This window comes from Arvicola amphibius, chromosome 12 (assembly GCF_903992535.2).
Source record: "Arvicola amphibius chromosome 12, mArvAmp1.2, whole genome shotgun sequence".
In the NCBI taxonomy this organism is placed as follows: Eukaryota; Metazoa; Chordata; class Mammalia; order Rodentia; family Cricetidae; genus Arvicola; species Arvicola amphibius.
The window spans coordinates 23,830,485-23,854,644 of NC_052058.2; the positions used below are offsets into that span (position 1 = coordinate 23,830,485).

At 44.0% G+C, this 24,160-nt stretch overlaps 1 protein-coding gene across 3 annotated transcripts in view; it reads left to right on the forward strand.

The window, feature by feature from the left end:
* Positions 1–1,459: 1,459 nt before the first annotated feature.
* Ddr2 (discoidin domain receptor tyrosine kinase 2) overlaps positions 1,460–24,160 on the forward strand; it is a 125,443-nt gene continuing 102,742 nt past the window's right edge. Inside the window, exons 1-2 of one of the 3 annotated variants that reach the window (XM_038350053.1) lie at positions 1,460–1,554; positions 20,697–20,848. The gene's annotated coding sequence lies outside the window, so the exon portion shown is untranslated. Of the gene's footprint in view, positions 1,555–1,904; positions 2,072–2,205; positions 2,357–20,696; positions 20,849–24,160 lie in introns of those variants that run through there. The other 2 variants (XM_038350055.1, XM_038350052.1) reach the window with 2 other exon arrangements.

Genomic DNA, 24,160 nt, shown 5'->3' on the forward strand with positions numbered 1-24,160 from the left:
TCTTCACTTTCCTCCAGAAGTTTTCTTGCTCTGCACACAAACTCCTGATGGGGTCGTTCATCCATCCTCAGGCACAGCCAGGGGATTTGGGTTTTGAAGTCAACAATGCTGGCTTAAGAATAATTATAGACACACATAAGTGAACAGCCTGGCCTACGAAGCAGCGTTAGAGAGATGTTGATGTTTGAGGACACACATCCACAGATACCTGTCTTTTACTAGGCTCAGGCTTTGCAAAGCTATCCCATGGCTTCTCAGCTTTAACTTGTGATCCCACCAAACCTGGTTCGTAGACATGGGGAGGCAGATTCTAAGCATGTATCTTCAGCCAGATGTCCACGGATGTCTCTGGCAAGCACCCAGTGAAGTGTCTGACCCATGATTTTTGTGTTTATCAAACTGAGCTAAATGTCTGGGCCTCAGTTACCCTCACACCTGATGTCATATGCTCTGCGCTGTTTGAACAGTCCTCTCAAGAGATGTGTCTCTGTTCTGCCCTTATCTTTGTAAAATAAACTTGATTCTCATTTTCTTCTCCCCAGTTGTATTTTCTGTCTGTCATTGTCTGTGTGGTTGGCCTTGGCACAGCCTTCTCATTTTTTGTGTCCTCTCCCACTGTGGAGCACGGCTTTCACAGCTGCTTTTTGACTCTCGGGGCCCGTGCTGAGCTTATGACCCTTGAGTGACTCACCCCTGACAGCATAAATCTTCATTTCATACAGCCCAACTGGGGCTTTCTGTGTGTCACCAGCCAAGTCCTGCACTTACTGAGGTCTCCCATACCTTTTCCCTAGGAGCCCCACCTCCCCGGCTGTCTACTCAAATGAGGGCAGGGAAGAGTTGGCAATCCACTCAGAAGAAACCCATGGGAAGAGGTATCACCGTGAAGAGGCTAGCTCTAAAAGGGAAGCTGAGTCTTCTGAACTTACCTGTGACCGTCTGCCTCCCTCCACAGCTCTGCTCCCGCAGTGGCCACCATACACACAGAAAATCAAGACCCTTAGGTCCTATGCTTATCAAGAGGGATCCAGGCTTTGAAGGGTTAAGGCCAGACCCTGGGTGGATGGACAAGCCTAGAGCTCAGCAAGTGTCCCTTCCCTGTCACCTACATGGCATTTTCACATGACATCTCTTTCACTCTGGCCACAGAAAGGAGACTGACTGGTGGGGCAGGAAGGGGCTGGCTGAGAAGAGGAAAAAAATTACAAAATATTTGGAAAGTTTGTAAATCGTTGTGTTTTCATTTAACAGCAGGAATCTCAGCAGTAGCCAGTTGAGAACTGAATTTTTTTTTAGAAAGGAGAAATCCTGGACGCTAGAACCATCCAGGTTCTTCTTTTTTTCTTCTTTCTTTCTTTCTCTCTTTTTTTCTTTTTTTGTAGAGTAGGAAGTGGGGCGGGGGAGGGATTAAATCAAGCCTTCTTCGAGGACTCAGCTCTGAGTTCTCATGGCCAAAACACGAAGGATCAGCGCCATGCCTGTGACTCAACTGTCCAGGAAACGTGAAAAGGAAGAGAGTCCAAGCCTGAAGCTGTTCTTATAGCTTCAGCTCCAGTAAGGAAAATGAGATGGTGGTGGGGTGACTATCCTATGACGGGACCAAGTCTTGGAGGGAAAGGCACGGGGAGGCGCGAGGAGGGAGAGAGGGCAGGAGGGAGCCGCGTCTTTAAGTCTGTCCTATGGTTATACATATTTTTCTTCTATGAATGGGTTTTGCTGTAAATTATAGCTTTGCTCGTGGTCCCTTGGGTCAAAAGAAATAGTCTCTAAACAGAAAACAGCTCTGATTGGTGACTTGCCTTCTCCCTCCCCAGCCCCCTTCCTAATTGAAAGCAAATGTACAATATATTGGATGCTGGGATCCTTGGCGCAGGCCCAGGAATCCTCAGAATGTGAGGTTTCTCTCAAAGGCATCTTGCATCAGCCTGTGGATGTATGCCTACCACGGGGGCTCCTTCACCGGCAAAGTGGAAAAAGAAGTGGTTCACAACAAATTCTTCTTTTGGGGTTGGGGGAACACACTGGATTATAACCGTTTTCTTCTTTTCAAACCTGGCGTCCCTGGATGGAAGTAAGTGATGTGGCTCTATTTTTTTTTTCTTTTTTGTCTCTCTCTTCATTTTCTTTTTTCAAAAACGAAAGCTCTGAGTGTACTTCGCTTGGTGTGTAGGAAAAGTTTTAAAAGCGGCAGCGGACAGTTTGAATCAAGGAGGAAGGGCGGGAGCCGGGCACTACAGACTCAGGACCAAGGCAGAGCTCACGTTTTGGGGTCTGGATTTGTGTCAGGGAGGGAAGAAGAGGCGCCAATAACCAAAGAAGGCCGAAGCGAAGTACATGACTCCATAGCAGCTGCAAGGTACAATAAACAGCTTTAGCAGAGTTGGAAATGTTGGCAGGCAAGACAGGCCGATCGCAGAGTTGGGCTGCCGGAGCGGGGAGGGCCAGGAGCTGTGTTTTCAGGCATTGAGTGGTGGTGTTTGAAGGGCCTGAGTTTCGGTGAGAACACAACCTAGCACCTTTTGTGATTTAATTGTGGGAAGGTCAACTGTGGGTGAGATCTGTGGACGAGGGGTGGCTTGACCTTTGGGCTTGGGTGGCTGGGCGGGAAGGCCAGCTGCCTGGAGGGTTTGCAGTAGGTGACAAGGATCAATCGCTTCCCAGACTCTCAGTCTCCCCGGTGCTAGGGGCTTTTCCTTTTGTTATCAGAGGACTTGGGGCTGTTTCCAGTTGGGACCCATAGTCCTGGCTGCGGTTCAAGAGGCCCATCCAAGTGAGAGAGTTCTCTCAGAGTGGCAGACTTACTCAGGCCAGCCATTTGAGGAGAGTTGGAAGTGCTTAAGCCAGTGGCAGGCTTTAGCACCATCTTAACCATTCAGCTTTCCGCATCCTTCCTAGCGGCAGCTGGAGTCCGGAAAGGGTCTTTGCAATCGCCATCTCTTCTGACCCTCTCATTGAACAAATTTCAAAAAATGATAGCAGGGGACTGACTTGTTCAGGGTCTCACAGCACATTAGAAATGACATGGAAAAATGCACTCAGCTGATGGCGTGAGTTCCCGGCGCACTCCGTGTCGCTTCCTGAGCCTTATTTTTAAGATTTGGACGAAACAATAGAGGAAGGTCATCCTGAGGATGTTAGCAGCAATAGAGAAGATGGGAGTAACGGTTCATCAGCTAGTGGTCCTTGGTGTGTGTGTGTGTGTGTGTGTGTAAAATGAAACAAAAAAAAATCTAACATTTGAATCCTTGATCTGACCATCTTCCACATTCAGAGATTTTCCTGTTATTTGATTGAGTCCCCACGATTCTGTAAGGCATTGTTCCTATCTTATGGGAAAGGATTTTAAGACACAGAGAAGGGAAATGAATTGTTCAAGAAAACACAACTAATGCTCTGAAACGTTGCTAACATCCGGCTCTCCAAGCTGTGCTCCCAATCACTGGGGTGCAATTCTCCCATCACCCCCTCCACACGTGGACTTGCTTACTTTTGGAGTCAAATTCCACGTGTCAGTGGGTGACCAGGAGGTGCCGATGTCAGACTAAGGGAAAAGTTTGCAACCTGTGCTTGGAGAAACACTCACCTGGGTGTCAGATGTGGGTTAATTTCTAGGTATTGGATGTCTGTTTAGCTTTGTTATGCAGAGAGCCCAGGATGTTTTGAGTTGATAGACCCAGGTTAGGTTCTGTCTTTACCTTTAAGTGCTTTCTGCCCTTCGACTTGAATGTTCTCTGCATGGAAATAAGAATGATCTTGAATTTTCCTGTTCTAAGAGACATGTGCCTGAGAGCATTCTAAGGGCTGTGAAGGGCTTCATTATGTTGCCTCTTACACTTGCAGGAGATGTTCCTGACTGTACTGGGAAGCAGCTTTTGTCACGCTGAGTCTGGCAGTTGGTGCAGACTTGTGGTAGGGTGTTTGGAAGGGACTATGTGTGTGACGCTCTGAAGGGGGGGGCCTTTTCTTCATTCCCATCTTTGTGTGTGCGTGTGCACGAGAGAGAGAGAGAGAGAGAGAGAGAGAGAGAGAGAGAGAGAGAGAGAGAGAGCACATGCACCGGTATGCACATGTGTATGGAGACCAGAGGTCAGTCTTAGGTATCATTCCCCTTGTTTTTTGAGACAGGATCTTTCATTGGCCCAGTGCTCACTGAGTAAGGCAGGCTGGTTGGCTCCTGAGTTCCAGAGAGCCTCCTCTCTCTGGTCCTGTATTGCGGGATTACAAGTATGTGCCTTCAGCTGACATTTTTACGTCGGTTTCAAGAGTCTGAACTCACGTTCTCATGCATGTGTGGTAAATATTTCACCAGCTGAGCTATCTCCCCAGCCCTTCATGCCCATCTTTCAATGGAAACAATTCTGCCTCATGGAGAAACAGATTTACCCTCTGAAAATTTCCTTTCTGGTCTGGTTTTTCCATGGTTCCTCATCCAAAGTGGAGCAGGATGAAGGCCAATAGGTTACTTTAAGCATCTCTGGGATCTGTGCTGTCTTTGAATGAGAAAGGTGTAATCAGAAGGAGCATCCCAGCTAGCTGAGGACAGATCTGGGCCCAGGATCATCTCCCTGGCAGGTACATCTCCCTCCATCTTCTAGGTCACATTGCCTGTTCTGGTCTTGTAGTCAGAAAGGTGGCAGTGTTCCTGAGGTGGGGCGGAAAGCTGACATGCGGAACCCCTACCTCTGTTTCTGATTAAGATTATGTTGCTTTTATAAACCTCAGAACTAAGAGACGCTGAGAAGGTCTTTCCAGAATCTTTGGATCAACAGTCTTCCTATCCAAGAGCAAAGCAGAGGCATCATCTAGAGACGTCTCACCCTTCTCTCTCCTCCCTAGCCTTTCTGCAATACTTTCTTCCCCTCTCACACAGCTGGAAATGGAAGCCATTTGGATCCGTATCTCCTATAGGAAATTTAGTCCCGCACTTTCCACAATAGAGCATTTCAAGCAGATGCATTAATAAAAACAGAGTTCCCCGCACCTATCAATGGTGCGCCACATCAATTTAGCTTTAACTCAGGCATCCATCTCAACTTCCTCGGGAAGATGCACCTTTAGGTGTTTTCCGTCACCTCAAACACACAGGCCAAAGCAAGCCCCGCCTACACATGGATGGCCACACATGCTAGTGTGCGCTAGCTCACACCAATGTGGACTTGTCTGCCATACAGACACAGTACACTCTTTATGTGCCCGGTCTGCTGAAAGCTGTGCAGCATATGAACCCGTTGACTCTTTGCCGACAGGGATTACCAGGCCATGAATGTGCCCGATATTTCCAGGCATCCCAGAGTTTCTCTGAACTCAGCATCTGGGTTCAAAACCCCAGGGTGTGTCCTTACAGCTGATAAGATGATGTTTTGGGAGACTTGTTCAGCAGTAATTTGGGACCGTGTGTAGACCTTAAGGACTTCTAGAGCAATTAAATCAAAATACTCAAAGGTGGACTGCGGGAGCTGGTATCTTGAGGTGTTATCCAGGCCTTTCTAACTTAAACCAGAGATAAGTATTTGTGCTGACATGAGTCTAAGGTATTTCAATTCAGTTCCGTTCGACTTTCTTCAAAATGACACAACTTAGCAAATATGTCTAGATAACTGTCCGGTGATATTTGCTGGAACTCCAATGACTCAGTGATAAAACTGAGGGACTTTAAGTTTTTTTTTATTCACTGTATTTGCATATCTTTGAATATATTATAACCAAGGCTTCATGCTTCATAATTTGCTTATAAATGATTCGCTTATTTTGAGGTCCATTCTAAATTTTGTTTTCGGTTCTTAATGTTTTCTGTGGAACCGTTGAGTATTTCCAAGTTCCTGTAGTTTCTCTAGCCTTGTAAGATCCTGTCGTTTGACAAATTGTGTACTCGCTAGCTAGACTTTCACTTTGGCATGTAAACACAGAGGAGGTCAACTTTGTCAGTATTGGCCTGGCCTGGAAGATGAATGCACAAACAAAGATGCTGAAGAGTTGCCTTTAGACTGATGCCGCAGTGCTGAGCTTCCATGACTTTTCTAGAAACTAAGCCTTGTTGGCAATAGAGTCTTGTCGCTGTGCTTCATGTCCACCTGAAATCTTTGATGAGCCCCTCGAACTTGCTCAGAGGTTAATGCTGTCTGGTGCTCTACAGTGTGAGAGATGGGGGAAGGGCGGGTGGTGGGGAGAACTTGGTAGGCGAGTGCTGTATTATGAGGTTTTGATCCCAGCACTATTATTTTTCACATGTACTGCTTGAGGAGCCTTATCATCATGGAGATACACACAATCTCATTTGTCTTGTTTATGAACTTTTATTCTCTTTATTTTTTTTTTTTTTTGGTGGGGGCAGTTCAGACAAGGTAATGATTTGGAAACTGGAAAGTATTGTTCATAGAAAGATGGTTTGTGGGGCTGCCCATTTGGTATCCTTCATAGGAATCTGCCCAGTTAAGTTTGTTAAAGATTGTGTTTAGGGTCTTTTATAAAGATGAGAAAAAAACGCTAAAGTTGTGTGTGTATGTGTGTGTGTGTGTGTGTGTGTGTGGGTGTGTAAATACATATATGTCTGTATGTGAACACTGAGGTCAGAAGAGGGCATTGCATCCTCTATAGCTGAAGTTACAGGGGGTTGTGTGCTCCCTGATGTATGTGCTGGGAACTGAACTCAGATCCTCTGCAAGAATAGCAAGTGTTCTTAATCATTTAGCCATCTCTCCAACTTCTGTGTTTAGGGTCTTAATGGCATAGAAAGCCAGAATAAATTCAGATGGGAGATGAATTAGAGTAATATAGTGATTTTTTAATTTTTCTTTTTAAATTTAGTAGATTAGGAATTTATAAGACATTGAACAGAGATAATGTCTGAATTCTCTTGTCTAAGACAAAAGGTTTCTCATTAACCTTTTCTTCTCAAATGGTGTTATTTTTAAAACTCAAAGGTTAGTTTCATTAAAATTTTAATTGGTATATAAAAGTAGATTTCTAGTTATAATAAATTATATAGCATTCTTGCATTGTCTACTATAATTTTGTTTTTTCTCTATTGATTTAACAATTCCTCAGCAATTATTTATTTGGTATATACCTTCTAAGTTCTAAGTTTTAGGGATTATAATCATTTATGATCATTTCTTTCTTTGTTTGTGTATGTCCAAGTTTATATGTTTGTAAATCTCTCTCTCTCCTCAAGTAGGCTAGGCTGGCCAGCTAGCAAGTCCTAGAGACCTGCCTGTCTCTATCTCCCCATCACTAGAGTTGCGAGCATGTGCCACCATGCCAGGTTCTTTTGTTTGTTTGCTTGTTTTTGTTTATTGAGACAGGGTTTCTCTGTAACTTTGGAGTCTATCCTGGAACTAGCTTTTGTAGACCAGACTGGGCTCGAACTCTCAGAGTTCTGCATGCCTCTGCCTCCTGAGTGCTGGGATTAAAGGTGTGTACCACCACCGCCCGGCACCAGGTTCTTTTTTAAAACATGGGTTCTGAGACATCCAACCTAAGTCCTTATGCTTGTGTGGCAAACTCTTTACCAATGGGACCATTATCACTGCCTGTTCCTCATGTCTTTAGACAGTCATTGCTTCAGGTTCTGGGGTAGATCACATGCATTTGGACAAAACTTGATTTGGAAAATTGCCATTCAGGATTAGGTAATAAGATTTCGTGCTTTAAAGTTTGCTGAAATATGATTAAATAATTCAGAAATAGAAATTCAGAAATGATTCCTGCAAAAGATAGAGCCAAATGTCTTACAAAAAGACTGAAAATGTTGTGTTTTGCAACTTTATCCCTACAGAAAAACTCACATTCCCCCACCCTTTACACAGCTGCTCTGCTGACAGAGTTCTTGCATTGGTATCTTTTATTTTTAACCAACTAGTTATTATGTGCTTATTAAACACTCCATGTTCTCTGTTAGTTATTATGGAGGTATAAATGAAATAAATCACATTTTTTTCTTTTCAAACCATGTATAAAGTCATATGCCTATAGTTTAAAGTCTCATTTATTTAAAGAGCTGCTGTATACTCAGTACAACACCCAACAGAGCTAGAGCTGAATCATTGTAGACATCCACTAATAGCTGATGAATATATGAACAGATGAAAATGAAGGATGTAGAATCAAACAGAGTCTTTGTCTTTAGGACATTAGGTGACAGAGACACACACAGCAGTGACAGAGGAAAATGTCAAAAGCAGTGTAAAATAGTTCCTAATCTGGTATGGAGGAGACAGCACCAACACAAGTGAGCAACCCCTACCACCAGGTCCCACTGGGGCTTTGGCTGTGTTCCTTAGCATCACCGTTGTGTTGCCACTGTCTCCATCCTCATCATGATCATGCTTTATCTTTCCATGTCTAATCAAAGAGTGAAACCAAGCTTGAACACCACATGGCAAGGTGTGTGTGTGTGTGTGTTTTGGTAGATTTGAAGCACCATCACACTGATACATGCCACTCACATTGCTCACTGGAAGTAAACTGAGGTCATATTTGGGTTTGTAAAAGGAGCTCACACCTTGGCAGTCCTCATGGGAGCTGCCCCTTGATGGAGTTGAAGAATAGATAGATAGTTATGGTTTTCCTTAGATATGGTAAAAGATAAAATAGATATTAATATTGTAACTGTAATTCTTACTTGATAACTGTTTTGTTATATGAAATTTTACTATGTTAAAGTTAAAGCCTTACTTTTTTGTTTAAACAGAAAAAGGGGAAATGATGGAGGACTCTCATTGGTTAATAAACTGCCTTGGCTTTTTGATAGGAAAAGATTTAGATAGGTGGAGTAGACAGAACAGAATGCTGGGAAAGAGGGAAGTTAGTCAGATGGCTCAAGCAGTCGCCATGACTCTCCTCTCTGAGATGGATGCAGGCTAGAATCTTCTCGGTAAGCCACCCCTCGTGGTGCTACACACATTACTAAATATGGGTTAAAGCAAAATGTGAGAATTAGCTAATAAGAGGCTGAAACTAATGGGCCAGGCAGTGTTTAAATGAATACAGTTTGTGTGTTGTTATTTCGGGGCATAAGCTAGCCAGGCAGCCAGGAGCAGGGTAGCAGAACGCAGCCTGCAGCTCCTCACTACAGCCCCTAAATGCCTTGCCACCCTTAACTTCACAGAGACTCATAAGACTTAGAGGTCAACACTACATGACCCTTACAGGGGAACCAACCAATCTAAAGAAGAGACAGTGGAAGTTAAATCCTCCAAAAAAGTGTTAGCTATTACTGGGTGACTAGGTAGAGATCTTCTTGTTAGCTTATTGTTGGGTTAGACTTTCACTCTGAAGCCCAGGTTGCCTTGGAACTTAACTAAGTAGCTCAGACTGACCTTGAACCTAGGTGTAGTGAGGAGCAGACGGGCTGCGTTCCTGCCGCCCTGGCTCCTGATCGCCGGCTAGCTTATGCCCCGAAATAACAACACACAAATTGTATTCTTTTAAACACTGCCTGGCCCATTAATTCCAGCCTCTTACTCACGTCTTGACTAACCCATATCTAATAATCTGTGTAGCACCACAAAGTGGTGCCTTACCAGGAAGTTTCTAGCATACATCCATCTTGGGCTGGAGCTTCATTGCGTCTGGCCTCTCTCTCAGGAGAGGCACAGTGGTCTGTCTCACTTAGGAGAGGTGTGGCATCTTACTGATCCTTCTACCTCACTTCCTCTTCCTGTTCTGTCTACTCCACCCACCTAAGGGGCGGTCTATCAAATGGGCCAGGCAGTTTCTTTATTAGCCAATGAAATCAACTCAAACAGAAGACTCTCCCACATCACCTAGGGAGTGCCTCGTCTTCCTCAGTGCTAGACTTACCAGTGTGCATCACCCACCTGGCTCTGATGCTTCTCTGATTTCCGGAGGTGTGGAGTTTGTAGCTTTAAAGTTAAGATGGTGATAATGATGCAAAAATGGCATGACAGGAAATTAAAAATAAACCCAAATTGCTGCTTACTAGTCTTGGTTGGGTCATGATGTACCTTTTTTACAGAAACAAATTGCCTTTCCAAGTTGAAAAAAAATCCAAATCCCAACCCAAGCTCTGGCAAGCTCGCCTGTGGGTATTGATAAACTGATGGTCAAGTTTATGTGGAGTTCTGAGGGTGGTGTACATACCTGCATCCTGGCACCAGGGAGGCTGAGGCAAGTAAAGCCTGCTCAAGGTCAGTTTGAGCTATATGGTGATTCCCTGCTTAATTTTAAAAAGTTTATATGGAAAGTTCAAATAGCCAGAATAGCTCACTCAGTGCTGATGGAGGAAAACAGCTGGAAGGGGCTGGCAACACTTGACTTTGGGGTTCTCTGGAAATCTTCAGTAATCCAGGCAGTGCAGCACCCCCAAAGGACAAACAAATGGTCATGTGGAACAGAATGGAGAGCCCTACATAGACCCTCCCGTTAAAGACAATGTCAAGATAAATGAGGATATCAGACACACAATAGGGGCAAATATTTGCAAAAGACATTATCCGAGAGACACAAAGAACACAACAATTAAAAAAAGAGACAACTGGTTAATGAACGATGAAATATTTGAAATACACTTCAAGAGAGGCAGAGGGCAAGCGAACATGAGAGATGTGCCGCTGCACAGACCACTGAGGAGCTGCAAATTAGGCTAATGCAATACACACATGCAATTTCTTGTAAAACTAAACAGACTTTGACTATAGGCTATAGTGTTTATGTGCTCTAGTATTTGCTTAAATGAATGGAAAGGTTGTAGCCACACAAGGCCTGCACAAGAATTTTCATAACAGCTTTCGTCATGATTGTCCTAATCTGTAAGTAACCAAGATATCCTCCAGCAGAGGACTTGACATTGACTATAGAGCACTGCCCCATGCTAAAAGCAGCAGTGCCAAATTAATTATAGTTTAATAACCTTTTCACAAATGATTTATTATTAAAATAATTTATAAAAGCCAGGAGTGGTGGAGTGTGCTTGCCATCCCAGCACTGGAGAGACGGAGACAAGAAGACCCCTGGGGCTCACTGGACTGCTGTCCTAGCCGAATTGATGAGTCCCAGGTATGAACAGAGAGACCCTGTCTCAAAAAACAAGGCAGGCCACTCAAGGAATGATACTCAAGGCTGACCTCTGGCTTTCACATACAAGCATGCATATGTGCATAGACACTGGCTGACACACATGAACATGCCTACATACATAAATAATTTATTATTAATAAATAAGATAATTATTCAACAATATTAAGCAATAAATGAGCCATGAAACCATGAAAAAACATGGGGAAAGGAGGGAGGGATGAATAGGTGAGATTTGGGGGTGGGTGTTGAAACTATTCTAGGTGATACGTGGATACATGTCATCATCCATTTGTCAAAACCCATAGATCACCAGTGCCACAAGTGAACTCTAGGGCAAACTATGACACTGGGCATCAATGGTATGCCACTGTAGGCTTGTTGACTATAGTGTTCAGACAGTGGTCAGAAACAGCATTAGCAGCAGGGGAGGTTAAACTCACGTGAGAGCAGGTAGCATATGGGAAAAATTTCCTATGTTTGCTCAGTTTACGAAGGAAAGAATTGTAACATAATGGGTTACTTTTGTTTCGAAATGGTTATGTGTTTCTGGAACTTGAATGTTATGAAACTTTAAGATTGTTGCTAAGGGTTCGTAGCTGACATTTGAGCACTCCGGGGATATTTGATGAGATCGTTTTGTTGCATGACACCTGTTACTTACACAGCAATCAGTTAAGTAGATTTAACTATGACAACAGACGGCAGCCTCACTTCAAATCATCCTACCTTTGAAAGTGCTGTGCTGTGGGTCAGAGGTTGGTAAGGCACAATTCTGCTTTTAACTTTGCAAACTTTTAACAGTGAGACCTTGTGCAAACTTTTCTTTCTTTCTTTCTTTCTTTCTTTTCCTTTTTCTTTCTTTCTTTTTTTTTGCTTCTTTGTGCTCAAGATGTTTTTAAATGGACTGGCGAGATGGCTCAACCAGGTAAAGGTGCTTGTCGCCAAGCCAGATCACCAGAGTTTGGTTCCCTATGGAGCCTCCATAGTGAAAGGAGAGAACGGACGCTTGCCAGGTCCCCTGACCACCACACACGAGCTATCGTCCACACATGTGCACACACTTAGACACACCCATACAACGATAAATAAATAAATAATAAATAAATAAATAAATAAATAAATGTAAAAAAAGTAATGTTCGTGTCTATGAAGAGCGTTATACAAGTTCTACAGCTCCCAGTTTGGTTCTGTTAATCACTGTCTGGGACCAGCACCCACACCCAGAGTCACATTACAGTAAAGCCCTGAGTCACAGGGCCTTTACTGTACGACTCTCACGGTCAGCCCGGTCCTATACTCTCTGAATAGCGTCCTTTCTCCCTCTACTTCAGCTAAACAGTACTCTGAAGATGCAAGCTCCAGTTTCAGATTGTCCATGTAATTCAGATCTCATTTCTTGGAATTCCAAGGATGTTTTTTATCTGTCAGGATCATCCAGTTGAGCAAGGACCATATGTGTCTTCGGGGTTCTCTGTAAATTACTTTCTAGTGTAACCCGTAAGTAAGTTTTTACTGGCTTCTTCAAATAGATTAAGGGCTTGTTATATGCCTAGGACATTTCCAATTTGTTGTTGGGAAAACTCTTAGAGGGGAGCATTGAAAGCCACACTTGCTGTTTTTGAGAACATAAAACAAAAACAAACAAAACAAACTTTGATTTCTGTTCATTGGTTATGCTGCCGGCTCAGAGTAATCAGGAGTCAGGTCACATGGAAATGAACTAAGCATTGAGTGTGCTGTTGGGAGCTCTGGGTTCAAATTCTGTTTTGTAAAAATTAGAAAAATTGAAAAAAGATACCAGTGTCTTCATGAATAGAAAACATAAAGAGAGACATAGCCTTTTCACCGATGGACAGAGAGGTCGACTGAGTTTTCAGGAAACATTTCTTCAGGGCTGTCCAGCTTGCCATAATTACATGAATACTGCGTGAATCTATTTTATAAGAAAAAGCTCAGCTTCTCAGGTGATGTTATTAATATGTTATTAGTATATTTTTTAACTCTGGGGCTGGATAGATGGCTCAGTAGACATGAGTTCAGCTCTTATCACCCATACGGCAGCCCACACGCGTATGTAATTCCAGTTCCAGGGCTTTCTATGCTCTATTCTGGCCTCTGTGAGCACCAGGGACCACACGGTGCATAAACATACATGCAGGGAAACATTCATACAGATACAATAAAAATTTTTAAATATTTCTGAAATGTATAAATATGAAACTAGATCTTACAGACAATTCTTGTGCTTATAGCTCACAGGCAACCGCAATGCTAAAGTAAATTTACTAGTGAAATCAAACCAAACAATTGGTAGTTTCGGTTAAGAGCATGGTTATTATGGGAGAGACGATGAGGTTCTGTCTGAATTCATTGCTAGAGAGGAAGTTAGTGGATGGAGTCGAACAGTGTGTCCTTTTCCTTATAACTTGAGTTTATGATTTAAATATATTAATACTTAGGCAGAGAAGGCTTGCTAGTGTAGGAACAAGTTATCTTAGCCTCAAGGGTTTATAAATTCAGAAAACGTGGATCTCAACCAAAATGCAGTAGTAGTTAATCATTAAATGTGAGTTTTGAAGGGTACCACTTGACCATTAACTAAATTGCTGTGTTAATTATTCATCTTGTTTCTGTGACCAAAGACCCAAGAAAAGCATCCTAAAGAAGGAAGGGCTGATTTGGGTTCACAGTTTGTGGGATACAGTCCATCATGGCAGGAGGCAGGGTAGGCATGGTGGGGAGTGTGGCTCCAGCTCTGGGGCCGGTCACACTGGGTGCAGTCAGGATGCGGAGAGAGATGGATGCTGGCACTCTGCTTGCTCTGTCCCTTTTCCCTTCTTATCCAGTCTGTGACCCCTGTCTACGGGATGGTGATGCCCATGTTCAGGTTGGGATTTGCTCCTCATTATCCCTCCCTGGAAATTCCCTGAGTGGTGTGACTCCTAGGAGATTCCAAATTCAGACAAGTTGACAATTAAGAGAAAGTATTAGAATGGCTCACTCTCTTGAAGACAAGGTTAACACTGTGGTGATATTGAAACTGGTACCACTGGGCATTTAACCCAATTACTAATAGAACTGGGGATGAGAGCATCCCACTTTGTGTGTTTATGCCTCAGCTCTCTGTTTATAAGCCAGTGCTTGCTGGTATGTAAGATGTCAGGTTCCAAATCACGCATCTGCTCGCAGGGCTGCTGTGGCTGAATAGATTAAACTGCCTCGTGCCAAGCAGTGACTCAGTTTTCCCACCGATGCTTCTGTTTCCAGATTGGTTCTTGTTTTGACCTGGCTTTTGTTGGGTGTTTGTACAATTATAAACACAGATGAAAAGGTGGGCACTAAGATTAAATGGAAGATGGCTATCTCTTGCACTTAATGTCAAATTAGAGAACCAAAAGACATAACAGTTTTTAAAGATTCTAGGAACCTTGTGGACTTCAAGAATACGCTGACGAAAATGACATTATAATACCAAAGCTGGGCTCTGCGGTGGCTAGCCTTTATCAACCCTGATTCAAACCAGTCAGTCGTCTGGGAAACGGGAACCTCAACTGAAAAAGTCTTTGCATCACAGTGTCTTGTAGGAATGTCTGTGCAGCATCTTCTTGATTAATTGTTGATGTGGGAGGGCCCAGCACACGGTGGGTGGTGCCACTCAGGGCTCCTATGCTGTATAAGAAAGCAGGATGGACAAGCCATGGGTAGAGAACAAGCTAGAAAGCAGCACCCTTCCATGGCCTCGGAGTCAGTTCCTACCTCTAGGCTACTGCCTTGAGTTTGGCGCCTCAGTCAAGGACCATAGCTAAGAAGCCAAGCCAGCCCTTTCCTCACCAAGTTTCTTTTGACCAATGCTTTGTCACAGCTGCAGAAGAGCAAACTAGGCAAACACGGTACTCTGCAGAACCTTGTTTGATCTACTTTCAAATTTCATGAATAATTATAAAGTGCCTAGTGCTAGTGTGCACTGAGGTTAAGTTAAGCATTTCACATAGAGAGTCTCAGTGAAATCTTACAGCATGGTGAGGTGGGGACTTTTCCTGCTTTGCCCTGGGACATAGGACCCTAAGAAAATGCCGGGCCCATGGCACAGAAGTGACTGGTCTAGAATTTGAACCCATACCTTTATCATTGCATTCTGCAAGTTTTGCCAACTGCTCATTCTCTGTATATCTCCATTATACGTCGTGAGTCCTTTTTATTGTTGTTGGTTTTTTTGGGACAGGGTTTCTCTGTGTATCCTTGGCTGTCCTGGAACTCACTCCATAGACCAGGCTGGCCTCGAATTTACAGAGCCTCTGCCACCACTGTCTGGCCACTGTGAGTCTTTTATTGCAAGTAAGCATAATGACTTTGTGTGTGTGTGTGTGTGTGTGTGTGTGTGTGCGCGCGCGCATGCCTGTTCATGTGTGTGCATGTATGTGGATGGCAGAGGTTAACATTAGGTGTCCCTCTCCAAGAGCAATTACAGGTGATTCTGAAGTATATTGAATTTTGAAAACCAGATAAAAGACTGGCCCAGTTTAAAAAAAAAAACAAAGCATATTTGGGGTTAATTCTAACGCAGTTGTGCTAGTGAATGGAGAGGTGGCTCGTCCAATAATGTGCTTGCCACATAAGCAGGACCTGAGTTCAATATCCAGGAGCCACATAAGAAGGTCAAGTCCACTGGTGTGCACTTGTCCTCACAGTGCTGGGGAGGAGACTGGTGCAGTCCTGGTACTCACTGGCTAGCCCACCTCACCCATCCTAGACTCCTCCCCTTGGAGCACAGCGAGAAGCTGGTAGGGAAATGGCTGGCAGCTCAGCTCTGTCTTTATGAAGATTGGTGGCATTCCCTGGATCTGCTAAGATGACATAGAATAGGTTTTCTCATTATTTTCAAAATTTAAGGTCAGTTTAACTAGAAAGATCTGTTACAAAAGTTTCTGTATCCTCAAAAGCAGTTAGTTTTCCCACTTCTTGCTTTGAAGTTTTGTAGGCTTAAACTTGTGTGCTTAACTTATAGTCATGAGATAAATATGGATTCCTTTATCCAACAAGAGAAATTTCTGAATACTTGCTAAGCACACTTAGCGATGCCTGATGTTTTCCCTTCCCAAGCTTCCTATGAGTGAGGGGATGCAAGAATCCAGTCAAAGAGCAAGACGTGCACACGTAGGATTCCATAGCCATGAGAGTAGGAGCGAGTGGGATGCTTGTTCCGCCTCAGGACTGGTGGTAGAGGCAGGAAGGTAAGAACCAGAAGGAATCTGGGAGACAGGAACAACAGAGGCTGAACACTCTCACTGCATGGGCGATGAGGGTGGCAGTGGTGGATGAGCCCAGGGTGATGAGGAACCTGCTGGGGGAGCATGGATTGTGCTGTGTTGCACAGTTATAACTTAGGACATCAGCAAGAGACATCAGTTGCTGCAGAGACTTGAGCATTTCATGTCTCCGAAAGTAAACGCAATGTTACATTGCTTAGGAAGGTTAACAGGATGGCATCTTGTAAGGAGAATTGAAGGGGAGGAGGAGTCAGGTGGGGACATTCATTAGCAAGCTTCTTTCAGAGGTCCAGGCATGACTGTAAGTCCAGAGGTTTTGGATCAGGATGGTGAAAAGCGATAGCAGATGTGGAAGGACCTGGCATGACAGCGTCTCTACTAACAGAGAACAGAAGTAGAAGGAAACTCACAATAGCTGATGTTGAGGATATGGGAACCTGTGGCTGGGGTTGAGTGTCTTTAGCCTAGGACCAGAGTTCCAGATGACAGTGTGTGTGGCCATCTCACTCTTGGCTGCTGGCAGTGCACACGGCTCTGGGACAGATGGTGACCACTGCTTCACTTTACTTTGCTTGTGTCTCCTGGCTTCCCTACTAGGTCCTCACCAAGAAGACAACTTCATGGAGATGTTTTATTTGAGAATTCTTGGTAATGAGACTCTGATTAAGTTTTTCAAAGTTCAGCCTTTGGAAATTTGACTCAAGTTAGTAGATAAAGCAGCAGGGGAAAATGAGAGTCCTGTGGTCAAGTAAATTTGGAAACTACTTTAGATTATCTTATAGGTTTTTTTCTTTTCATATGATAGCAAAGTGTTGCCATGGGGCCAGGGAGTTGACTCAGTTGGTAACGTGCTGATGTGCAAGCATGAGGATCTGGGCTTGGATCTCTTAACACCCACATAAAAAGCATCATGGTGGCAGATGCCTACACTATCAGCACTGGGGTGGCAGAGACAGAATCCTTGCAGCTTACTGGTCAGCTGGTCTAGCCACATCAGGGTGTTCCAGATTCAATGACTATCTCAAAAACAGACCACTTTAAGAAAGACAGCCAATACTGACCTCTGACTTTTACATGCACCTACATGCACATGAATGCGTACACACAGAGAAACACTTACAGTATACCTATACCCTACCCCACAGAGTGTTTTTTTTATCACAGAGAGGGTAGATGGTAGCACTTCAACAAGCTTAATGAACCATGAGCTCTTTTGGGAAGGGACACCTCAAGGGAAGAGGAATACAGAACATACTTTCGGAGCTATTAGGCACTGGAGAGTACATCTTAGAAGTAAGCCTCTTTGGTGGTTTGAAAAAAAATGCCACCCCCCCACCAATGATTGGCACTATTAGGAGGTGTAGCTTTGTTGGAGTAGGTCTGGCCTTGTAGGAAGATGTGTGTCACTGTGGGGGCAAGCTTTGAAGTCTCTTTTGCTCAAGCTACCTGCACTGAGACAGACCACTTCCTATTGCCTGCAAGTCAAGATATATGACTCTCAGTTCCGTCTCCAGCACCACCTTGTGGCACCATGATGACAATGGACTAACCCTCTAGAACTGCAAGCCACTCAATTGTTTCTCTTTATGAAAGTTGCTGTGGTCACGGTGTCTCTTCACAGAAATAGAAGTCCTAACAAAGACAGCCTCTTACACCAGGAATTTGTAGTGTAAAGGAAAGAAACAAGAGGCTGGGATTTGGGTCTGGAATCTGCTGACAACCTGTGGCAAGTCACTGGGCTCCTCTCAACCTCTCAATCCTGGTTTCCGTGGGTTTTTTCTCTTAGATTAAGGTCCTTTCAAGTCCAGAAGTCTGAGGTGATGGGTACGTGCAGCAGAGGGAAGAAAACTGTGACTTTTCTTCTCTGTAATAACTGGAGGTGGAAACAGGAAGGGGAGGTACAATGGTAAGATATGGGTGGAGCCCTTGAGCTGATTGTCTGCTCAGGGCGGGCACTGCTGACTCACTCTCTCAGATCTTCTGAGCTGTTGGATAATAAATTAGCCTTCTGGGTTTGGGGTTCATCTGCAAAATTAAGAAAGTTGTGTTGGGTCAGAGGACACATGGGTACTATTCTTTCCCTGCTGACCCAGGTCAAGTGGACCCCAAGACTGTTTTACCTTCTGAGATGGTCTCACCCACTTCCATGTCTGTTTCTGCCTTAGGTGGTTGATTAATCCATTAACGGACAGCACCACACTCACCTGAATGTCAGGCTCAATTTTCTGCCTCTCTACAGGCAATATCTATTTTTTCTCTCCATGAGAAACAAAATTCTTTATTTTCAGTCTCTCTTTATGAACAGAGAAGACTTCCTTTAGTTTTCCCAGCTTCAGAAAAAGAAAGGAAGAAAGAAAGAAAGAAAGAAAGAAAGAAAGAAGGAAAGAAAGAAAGAAAATATGTTTCTGATCTCAGGCTTCTTAGACTTCATCTCCCCATTAGTTTTATAATGGTTTAATTTTCAATTATTTATTATTATTATTATTGTGTGTATGTGTTTGTGTATAAGGGTTGCTCATGTGCCATGCCATTTCGTCATGCTGCATGTGTGAGGTCACAGGATGTCTGGACTAGCTGGTTGTGTGTCAACCTGATACAAGCTTGATTCATCAGAGAGGAAGGAACCTCGGCCGAGGAAACCCCTCCATGAGATCCAGCTGTAAGGTGTTCTTTCTCAGTTAAGGACCAGTGGGGGAGGGCTCAGCTGTTGGTGAGTGGTGCCATCCCTGGACTGATGGTCCTGGGTTCTGTAAGAAACCAGGCTGAGCAAGTCACGGAAAGCAAGCCAGTAAGCAGCACCTTCCATGGCCTCTAAATCAGTCCCCGCCTCCAGGTTCCTGTCCTGCTTGAGTTCCTGTTCTGACTTCCTCCAATGATGGACTATGAACTAGAAGCTTGATCCAAATAAACCCTTTCTGCCCAACTTGATTTTTGTTCATATTTCACTGCAGCAATAGAACTAAGACAGCATCACACTTTACCTCCGTTCTGCCACCCTGATGATGTGTGCAGAGTTTAACATCTGGGGCATTCAGTGTACACCCTGTTAACCGGAGGAGTTGGTGCTTCCTTAGCTTCTATATCAGGAAAGTTGTGAGCCAACAGGATTACCCATTTGCCATCTCAGTACTTCAGGGAAAGCACTTTGAGAAGTAGGACGTTGTTCTGCCCGCTGTCAACATGAGGCTGATAGGAGAGAATGTCTCCAGAGAGACTGCTGTTCATAAACAGCCCTGTTCACTCAGCCCCCATCTTAAGACATGCCTTTCTAGCAAGAAGCCCTGCTGTGGAATGACAGAGATCTAAGGCGAAGTTTAGCTGTTGAAGTTTTCAGCTGTGTGCTTTGTTAGGAAACCAGAAGATGAAGGAAAACTGTCTTTAGTTACATAGCATCTATTCTTCCTTGGTGTGGCCACTCTGTGTCTATTAGGAAATGATGCTATGTATCATTCTGTAACCCTCCCAAACAATAGATACCACATAGGGTTCATACAGGCATGTGTGTGTGTGTGTGTGTGTGTGTGTGTGTGTGTGTGTGTGTGTGTTCATATTTATTCAGTGGGACACAAGGGATCAATGGAAAGAGATACAACTACAAAGGAGGCTGATTTAGAACTTGCACCAACTTGTAAAACAGAAGAACCAAGTGAAATGCAGTTTTCTGTCCTCTACCTTATAAATTTAGATCTATACATTCTTAGCAAGCATATATATATACAGTTATATGTATATATAGTCTACATATATGTAGAGTATTCCTAGACAACTATTCAGAACAGATAACCAGTTACATCTAAGGCAGAGTCTGAGGTACACGTGAGATTTATCACATGGGATGCCGTATGGGATCACTTCGAGTCCTTGAGACTCATTTGGAGATCCATGTGATAGTTATTCTCATGATAGTGCCAAGATGTCTTTTGCTTTCTCCTCCCTCATTCTCCTGTGAGTACACGGAGGAGCTTTCCAGAGGTTAACTGACACATGATACTGCACCAAATTGAATCCAGAAGCAGATATGATAATCCAGCTGTTTTTGGAGAGGTCAGATGTTTGGGATCTCAAAGCATGTAAAATGATGTCGTTCTTCTCACAGACTTTCCTGGGAAAATTTGTTTCTCACAGCAATTCATATTTATGTTAGCGTAATTGTCCTCAAGGAATATAATAAAGTTACAATGCTCTGTTTTAATTTAAAAATCAGTCAATATCAGGAGATAGAAATGAAACTCCCTTGAGGTTCTCTGGGACGTGCCCAGTCCCATCAGAGAGCCTTAGCTGCTTGGAAGCTTTGCTGTGTACTGCAGATGGGGATGCTAAGCAGGAGCAAAATGCAAATAAAACAAAAGGTTCTAATAAAATATTGCTTTTCCTCTTCTTCTTTCCATCAAGGGAAATCTACAAGTGGCCTGACATTCGATGCTCTAGAAAGTTCTGGGGCTTGTTGCTTGGATTCTCTTAAGAAGCTAAAATAACTGAAGAGGAGCAGGGGCCTTCTGTTTTGGAGGGTTCTGTCCTACAGAGGATGCTCTACACCCACTGAAGTGAGTAGTCTGTCACTGTAGCTTTGTTGACACATGATATTGGAGGTAAGCACAGCCGGGGTGTGGCTCACATGGAAACGCCATCTATCTTGGTTAATGCTGGGCTGGCCCGTCCTAGTGCTCAAGGGAGTGTTGGGTTCCTGGCTGTGTTTTCTAATATCACAACCTCATCACTTCTTATGATTTGTTTTCTTTCAACAGTAATTTGAAATGACTTATAGAAAAACAATACTTAGAACCGCCCCAACTGGGATCTAGAGCAGTAACCTGTAAAATAGTTTTAGAGGAATAAATAACTGCAAATGCCTACCTCAGAGACAGGGAAAATTTGTATACTGAGCCAAGACTTGAAGCAGAGAGAGAAGCATGCTTACACTGTAGAGATTTCACCAGGAGTTTCCCATATGTCAAGGAAGTCTGTAGGCGGTAATGTCTGATCTCTGTGAATCTTCTCACCTCACCCTTTGGGCAGGTCAGATCTTACCGCAGAACCTAGCAGTCTGGCAGCTTCCTGGATCTGAGACCTTTCTGTTATAGAGCTCACCGATAACAGAATCTTGTCTTCTTCATGCCTGCAACCATGTCTTCAGGACCTTGCACAGGGGCTGGCCCATGGAGGCTGCTCTGTGAAGACTTGCTGCCCTGACAGCCTTGGTCCTGAGCCCTCCCTACCCTGGAGCTCACTGATCTAAGATGCACCAGCTGCTTCATGCCTGTATCTTTGCCGGGCACTTGAAGGCTTTTCAGTGAGGATTCCTGGCTTGCCTTAGACTTGCCTGTGTCTGGTACTGTTTCTGGAATGTTTTGAGTATGTGAATGACTGAGCGCATTGTGTAGGAAATGGGAGGCAAATGATTCCTGGAGACAGGGAAAATTCAGTGTTTTTTTTTTCCTCTCAGGAGATTTTTATTTTGTCACTGGGATTCTTGACTATGTGCAGTTGTCTGTTTCTGACCAAGCGGACTCCTCCTTTCTGTGGTGATCAGTCATTGTTTAAAGAACTCTTTCCCCAGATTGTCTTATTGGTCTCCTTCCTGCTCCCCTTTCTTTTCTTCTTCCTTTGACAAACTCTGAACCAGAACCTTCACAGTTCATATTTCAGAATGAATAATTCAAAGCTATGCTTAGCCACTAATCAGAAGTTATTACAGGTTTTCCCTGTTCCATTAGATTTTCAAGCATTATTTATCTACGAATCAGCCTTTTCTACCTTTGAGAGGCTATCATTGTGGTCTTATTTCCTCTACTATCCATCTGAAATAACTATTTCCAGAATCCATGATTTCAATATGGAAGTCATGGGCTAAATATATCCCTGCAACATAAAGCTTGGTTTGTCGTCCTCCCAACCCCTAACCCTTTCACGGTGATGCACTGGGAGTTATAGGAAGTATGCTGGTTCCTTCAGGTACCAGCCCTTTTTGTTACCAGTTCAAGTTCTTTTGAGCTACCAGAAACAACAGGAGAGCTATTGGGTGGGGGTAGATAGTGGAGGGAGACAGTGGGCAAATTAGAATCAGGAGAAAGGACAGAGTAGAAAATGGGAGACATGGGGGGAAAGTGAGCAGACAGAGGAAGAGAGAAGAGAGAGGAGAGGTGAGAGGAAGACACGGTGGCCAATTATACCTACATTATATATACATCTCAAACACCCAGGTTCTGGAACAATTGGCATTCTCTCCTTGAGAGCGCTAATGTCCACTGGGGACCCACTGACAGCGCTTCTTCCTGCCTGTTTCAGTATGGATGCCGACTATTCGGTCATTTTACTAATAACGGAGCAGGAAACTGACCCTTGTTAAGCTCCAAGCAGACTGACACAGTTGCATCATCTCTGGTTGAGAGTTCTGCCAACAAGAATTTTTCCTTGAATTTTCAACTGCAGCTTGATTTTTTTCCCTGCATGACTTAGAAGCTCTTTCCCATCACAGAGACCTAGGTACGGTCTGTTCCCGTTTCATTCATCTGTGATGGGAGACAGTGGCCCCGTGTATCTTGGAGGACATGAAGACAGCACTGCTTGGGGTGTTGGAAGTGGGAATGGCTGAAGGTCGACTAGAAACAGCCACCTGCAGGCTCCTGTGTAAATTGTGACTGAGATGAAACACTGTGGTTTTGTGGATGAAGATCCAAGTCAGGATGATTTCAGAAAAAGGTGGAATTGGGAGAAGTAGCTAACTAGAGGATCCACAGCTGTCATAAATGTGCCACCAGAGACTCAGCATTTGTACTGTCTCTGCTCTGTGTGTGTGTGTTGCGGGTGGGGGGGCAGTGACTTTACTTCTAGAGATGTTTATTCCTAGAAATGGAGGAAAGCAAATTCGTCAGAGGGAAATGGAGGTAAAACACTCCCTGGTTTAGGCATTTCTGATACACAGCTCCAGCAATGCTCTGAAAAGTGTCAGCTCAGGACGGATGTCCGCAACAGAAGGAGAGGCCTGGTGGGCTGGAGGTTAGTAAGTGCTTTGTTGTGGAGATTCATGAACTTTGGATGATATTTTTACTCAGTAAAATGGGAATGTTTATTGGGCGTCTGCGATGTTCGAGGAATAGTGGAAGTAGTTGGAAGGGGAAGACATTGAACTATGTACCTAAGAGACAACCCCAGATAAGCTATTCATGGGTAGAAAGGGAGAGAGAGACAGAGAGACAGAGACAGAGAGTGACAGAGAGACTATATCTACTCAAGAGGATGGCGAAGGTGGAAAGAAGGCTACAGTGGCACTTCTTTCTGAAATATAATAGAAGAAATGCCCTGCACTTGAAAGGCATGGAGCTTGAGCCAAACCTTGGAGCTAGGGAGGAATTCAACATGTAGAAGGGAGAGCACGGTCAGTTGTTATTGTTGGAGCTGACTTAGGCCGCAAGGACCCAGAGAGAACTGGCTGGGCACGTGAGGTGGAGAAGAGAGAGGAAATAGCAGACTAGTTGGAGCAGAAGGTGGGTGGAGGAGTGGTGGATAAGGTTGCAAAGAAGAGCAGCTGCCAGGAGGAGCAGAGCCCTGACTGCTGGCTGGGATAGGCCATCTGGATGGCATCTTGGGGACTCAGCATTTGTACTGTCCCTGCTCTGTGTGTGTGTGTGTGTTGCGGGGGGGGGGGGCGGGCCGGGCCTTTACTTCTAGAGATGTTTATTCCTGGCATCTGTCTTGTTGAGTGCAGGTAGTCCTGAGTGACGTCTGAGATGTCATAAAAATAAACTTTGGGGGGAAATACTATCCTTTGGGCCTGACACTATATATGGAAGCATACTTTGAGCTAGTGTTTTCTAAGATTTCAAATCTGCTAGCTTTGATTTGATCTTTATTTAAGA